The sequence below is a fragment of the Pyrus communis genome, chromosome 14 (assembly GCF_041283825.1).
Source record: "Pyrus communis isolate YQ-2024b chromosome 14, ASM4128382v1, whole genome shotgun sequence".
Classification (NCBI taxonomy): domain Eukaryota; kingdom Viridiplantae; phylum Streptophyta; class Magnoliopsida; order Rosales; family Rosaceae; genus Pyrus; species Pyrus communis.
Genome location: NC_142578.1, coordinates 3,609,172 through 3,615,517, shown reverse-complemented (window position 1 = coordinate 3,615,517; position 6,346 = coordinate 3,609,172).

Here is a 6,346-nt window from a genome sequence, read left to right as displayed (position 1 = left end):
TGGAAAACGGAAAGGCGAGTTATTATATAGCAGTTTATTTACGTAAATATCCCTTTACTTTTTGTATTTTTCGGGCTTATCCCCCGTGAGGTTCAACGACTTTCTGCTCTCTTTGAGGGGATACCTTATGTGAGTAAAGGGTATATTTGTAAAGTGACTTTTAACTAAAAAAGAGCACGATTCGGGTCACCAAGATTTTAATTTCAGTACGTCAATTGTTTTTTTACAGCAAGTTTTAACGAAAATCTCACGGTATAATTTATTTTAACAAAAAATCATATTTTTACACTAAAAAGTCAATCTTGTACTATTCACTTTACCATTTATTTTGTCCTTATCATTAAAATTCAAAATTTTCAAGCCCTTTTCATTAGTTTTTCTTTTTTTATTTCGGTTCGATGGTTAGACTTCCGTTTGTTAATTCACTAGGATATTTCTAATAAATAATTTTACTTTGCTATATTCAAATTGAGATACATGTAATTATCCACCGTATTTAAAGTATTGATATAAGTAAAAATCTTGATATATAAATTTGTGAAAATATTAACGTATGCAAATTTGTGAAAATGTTAATGTATAGTACATATCCATATTGACATCAATTGATTTCGATGGAAACTATAGAAATTTGCAATAAGTTGGTATATCAACTAATTCAGATTCAATCAATTTAGAGAAAATTTTGTCAAAATTTTTTTTTTAAGTTCGGAATCAGTTTCGTTCTTTATTTGAGTTCAACGATTAGTTTTTTTTTTTTTTAATTTAGTTTTAAAAAAATATATTCACGTGAGTCGATATTAACACATGACGTCCATTCATTATCCACATGGCACGCCACGTCATCAGTTAACGAAAGTTCTGACTGACAACTTAACAGATGTATGAAAATATTCCAAAATTATGACTTTAGGTACCAAACTATGACAAAATAAACTTGATGTATAAAATATTGAAAACCAAAAAACTTTAGAATAATAAATTGAAATTAACCTTTTATAAACCCTATATTTGTAATACGCCTAAGCTGTATAATTAAATTGAGAACAATTTTGTCTATTATTCTCATTTTTCGTCATAAGAAAATTAACGACATTATTCATATGCAAATCAACTCGACAACTATCTTTTACACAATTTGACTGCATCTTTGGAATACACCATATCGAGTATTTCAGATACCCAACTTCCTAATAAAAAGAAGTAATTCTACACTCGTTTTCTCCTTCTCAACTCCTCTTTCGTTTTAGTTGTATTTTCGTGATAAGACTTACCATTTGCTTAATGAGTTGCAATGGAACTCGTTGTCTCCTTTTGCATTTTCCTCTCATTTTAGTCACATTACCGTTTACTTAATAGGCTGCAATGTAGGCTAGATTGAACCCATTGGGGCAACTTGAAGTGCAAAAATTAGGCTCAAAATAATAAAAAAACAGGTTAAGGTGATTTAAAAAAAAAACCGGTATGAGAAAAAGCTGGGAGAGTTTTTGGTGTTTGGTAAACACCCTAAACCAGCTTTTTTTCAAAGTTTCAGATGAAAAAAAAAAAAGAAGCTAAAAAGTGGAAGCTGCAAAAAGCAGCTTCAAAAAGTGGCTTATTTTCAAAGTTTCTCCTGATTCCTCACACTTTCAGGAGGAAGAACAACGTTGCCATGTACCCCTAGCTCCAATTTGTTGATCAAGAATTGCAAATTGACGGCCTAATCGTCCATTTCTTCATCGCTGCCTTTCTCCTCCCTTTCATTGCTTTCTCCGTCGCCATCTCTGCCTCTAGCCCTGTCATCATAAATGGTGAATTTCTCAGCCTTGAACGTGAGGCTGAAGCGCACAATTTCAATTGGGGCCGAAGAGGGAGCGAGCGTCGTCGTCGTCATCGCCGGAGAAGAAATCGTCGTCTAAGGTTCTGACGCGGGTAAGGTGAAGAAATGGGCGGTGTCGGCAACGGAGAGAGATCGGAGAAGGGGACTCGGCTGGAGATCTAGGAGAGTGATGGTTGGTATTACTGGTGCCTGCGAGGTCGAGGCAGGAGATGAAGGATTTGAGAGAAGGGTCAGGGTTGACTAAGGAGGTGAGGAGGTGGGTCCCATTTTCGACGACCATGCGGAATGAGAAGATGAGGGAAAGGAAGACGAAGGTGAAGAGGTTGCTAGCGAACGACATCGTGGATTGTCATAGCACATCTAGTATTATACATTTTTGGTCATTTTACACAGTTACAACTGTTTTACATAAAACTTTACCAAACACTATCATACTGTTTTTTTTCTTTCGAAAAGTACTTTTACAAAAAAGTTTACGAAACACTCTGCTACTTTATTTCACAGCCGCTTATTCTCACAGTACAGTTGAAGCGACTTTTTTTCAAAGCACAGCAATACCAAACCAGCCCTTACCATTTGCTTAATGAGCTGCAATGTAACTCGTTTTCTCCTTTTACATTTTCCTCTCATTTTAGTCGCATTACTGTTTACTCAATGGGCTGCAATGTAGGCTAGATTGAACCTATTGGGCCTACTTGAAGTGCAAAAATTAGGCTCAAAATAATTATAAAAAAAAGGGGGGTGAAATCAGACGAAAAGCTTTGTATGGAAATTAACCTCAATGCACGACGTTGTTATAACTTATAAAATATGGTGACATCAAATTAATCAAATACTTAGTGAAACTCAACTCTTTATTTAATATTTATCATCAAAATATAATATTTCTTTTTGAGTGAGACCAAATTTCTACTTTCTTCTAAATATTTGATTGGATTGGAACAGAACTATAATTAACATAAAGCCAATTATCAAATATATATTATATATACTACAACTCTTCTTCCATCACAAAAGACATGCATTGCTTATTTAATTAAAAAAAATTGACTTATTAGGGTATAAATAAATATTATGTAGTTGGTATGGAATACTACGTGTTTCATACTATAAATTAGTTTATTGTTCTTTCGATGGCAGCCAATATAACGTACAATGTGAACTGTACTACTATGCCCAGTGGATTTGATGACGCATAAAGAGCAATTTCACCCGTAAAAAGCCCCATGGGCTATAGGTAATTCAATCTCGCAGTGAACAGTAACTGCTTTAGTGAATAATAATTGTCCAAGTGCATATCCACTTCTAAATTGAATATAATAGACTATCCCCGAGGATTTGAAAGGGGTGGAAGTGCTCTAAGGGCATACTCACAACCTCGATTTGGAAGGACTTAACGTTGCGCCTAACTGTTAGATGTCACCGATATGAATTTAAGTAGGAATTTACAGATCATGCACCAACAAGGATTGCTAGCAGCAGGACTCAAATTTTGGTGGGATGACACACAAGCAGGGAGCTTTCCAACTGAGCCAACCCTTAGTTTACTTATACTAGTAGGAGAATTTTTCTCGTCAAATAATATAGCGTATCATGTAATATAATCGTTGCTATTAAAAGTTGATCATGATTCAGAATTTCAGATATACGAATTAAAATATGTGTCCTAAAATTCATTGGCAGATGTACATAAACGGTGCATGTTTTTAGTTCTTTGATGTCCTGATTGAACTTGGTTGCCATGAGGCAAGATACTTGACAAAATACTTAATAAAACTGGAAATAATCAACACAGTGTCGTACCAATTATACACAAGATCAACACTTCATATTGAGAAATTAGGATAACATTGTTGAAGTTGAATTATACGTGATGATTAAGAAGATGATTGATCAAAATTGTAGAGTGAACCTACCTTAAAAGTTTGTAACCTACGGGATCCCATCCCTATCCGTCATATATGCAGTGAAGACGTCGAACAAGACATTTAATATTGATGTCGATCAAAATATTTAAGATTTTAAAAAATACATTGCATAATAAAATAAGAATAATTTTACACTTAACATCTATTTGTTTAATCTTTAATAGAGATAAGACTCGTAAACACATAAAAATCTCATTTTTACTAATGAGACGATATAAATAATTGGTAAAAATAATATTTTTGATAAATAGCCGGCATTGAGTTGAGAGAGTCTTTTGACCAGTGGTAGTAGGCATAATTTTCCCCAATTCCAGGATGTTCGAGCTTTTGCTAGCTTGTTGCCTATTACAACGTGAATCAAAATTTCATATTTAAGGAAGGAAAAAAATATATTAAAAATGGCTTAAAAATTTTAAGTTTTAACGAAAATGATAAAATAAAGGGTAAAGTGAATAGTACCATGATTGATTTTTTTAGTGTAAAAATATGATTTTTCGTTAATGTAAACAGTATCGGAAACTTCTCGTTAAAGTTCAAAAAAAAAAAAAAAAAAAAAAAGGGAAGGGACATAGTAGCACTTTTGGAAGGAAAGAGATCCTCTCCGAATCTCTTCCACCAAATTTCACGAATTAAGTGATTTAGACCCTTGAAATTTGATTTAACGGCTAAAATTATTATAATTTTTAAAAAGGGCATCTGTTTCTAACCGTTAGATCAAATTTTAAGAATCCGGATCACTTAATCTGTGAACTTTGATGGAAGAGATTCGGAGATGATCTCTTTCTCTTTTGGAATAATCAATCACAAAAACAAATTTACAAATTGTTTTAAGTAATGGCTCAAAAAGTGTAAATATTGAAATAAAAGAAATACGAAGGAGTTTTTTAAAGTGAGTTCCTTCCCGTTAAGTTTTCCGACAGAATATCTGTTAATTAATGACGTGGCGCTTACCTGGACAATAACTTGGCGCCACGTGACCCACTTAAATCCTAAAAAATTATAAACTTCAAAAAAAAAAAAAAAAAAAAAACTTTTCTGGGCATCTTGCCTCCCTTCCCGATCCTTCTCCCTCCCTTCTCTTCCCTGCACCCACCTCCCCGCACACTAACCCATCTACCCCGCTCCCTCCCTTCCATCTTTTGCACCTACCAAGTACCCACCCCCAACCTCTGTACGGTACCCACCTCCACCCTAGCTATCAGTCCCCAAAACTTTTTTTTTTTTTGGGGGCCGCTGCTCACCCCCACGACCCCCTCCCTCCCTTCTCTCCTTTCTCTCCTCTGCACACACCTCGTGGACCCAGAGATCCGGGTCGTCGGAGACAGAGTCGGCGCTGCTGACACTGCTGGTCCGCTCCTCCGTCGACTCTTCTTCTTGTGATGAATATCGCAGAGGGTGCGTCTGGTGGATTTGAGCCTGGTGAAGAGCGAAAGTGAACAGAGCTCCGGCGGTGTACCGCTGCGTCGTCGTCAGATACGACGGCGTGGCCATGAGCGATGCCCCCATGGGTGAGATGATTGGATTGCTAGAGTTTGGGGGTGGAGCAGCGGATTCTAGCAAGGGAGAGGGGCGGTTGTTAACCTGAGCAAGGGGGGAGGGCGGATGCGCTGGAGGCGAGAGCTGATCTGGGGCTTGGGCTAGTGGACGGGCGGCGGGGCATGTGGCGCCAAGTCATTGTCTACGTAGGCGCCTCATCAGGGTTTAGGGTTTAGGGTTTAGGGAAGGCTCATGTAGTCTCTTTCCTTTTCACACACTTTTCATCCTCACAAACACACTACGATAGTTGCTGTTTCTTTGAGATTGGTTTGGTGTCATTCTGGATCTACATGGATTCGTGGTACAGGAAAAGCTTGTTGATGCAGTTTAGTCGAGATTGGCATTGCCTGGGTCTTCTTTGAGCTACAAAATTAAGACTTGAGGTATGACTATAGGATGAAAAAAAACTTCATGTAACAAATGTAAAAAATCATTAAATTTCAGAATAGTAAACTGAGATTAACCCTAAATATTTTGTCACATTCATTCAGTTTAACATTAACTTATACTGTAATATCATAAACTAAACTATTGTATAAAAAATAAGAGGTAGCAGAGAGCTCGTATAAACTCTCATTTTGAAAGTCATGGACATGCATACCACCCACAACACCAATCCCATCGTCGCCCTTCACCATTTCAACGTTCTCATACCACCCACAACCCCGATATCGCAACCCATGGCCACCATCGGCCACCACCACATCTCTCCGGTTCTCTTTGCCACCCAAAAAGTACCCAGCCACCGAATCCCACGGAAAACCCAGATCTGTCCTTTTCTCTCTCTTTCTTTCTTTCTTCTGATTTGGTTTTGAGAAAATGGGTTTGGGGTGCGGGGTTTGCTGGGCAAGGTTTCTGGGGGTGGTGACTGGGGAAGGAGGGGAGATGGTAGCGGTGAGCGAGCGAACGGGCTTGAGGGGTTGATGAGAGTGGGGTTTTTAATAATTAATAATAGGGTTAGGCTGCCGGCGGTGAGGGGAGCGAGGAAAGGCCGCCGTCGGCCGGTATTGGGTGGTTAGCACGACTGTTAGAGAAATTGGGCGTGGTCGCGCTCCGTCTCTTG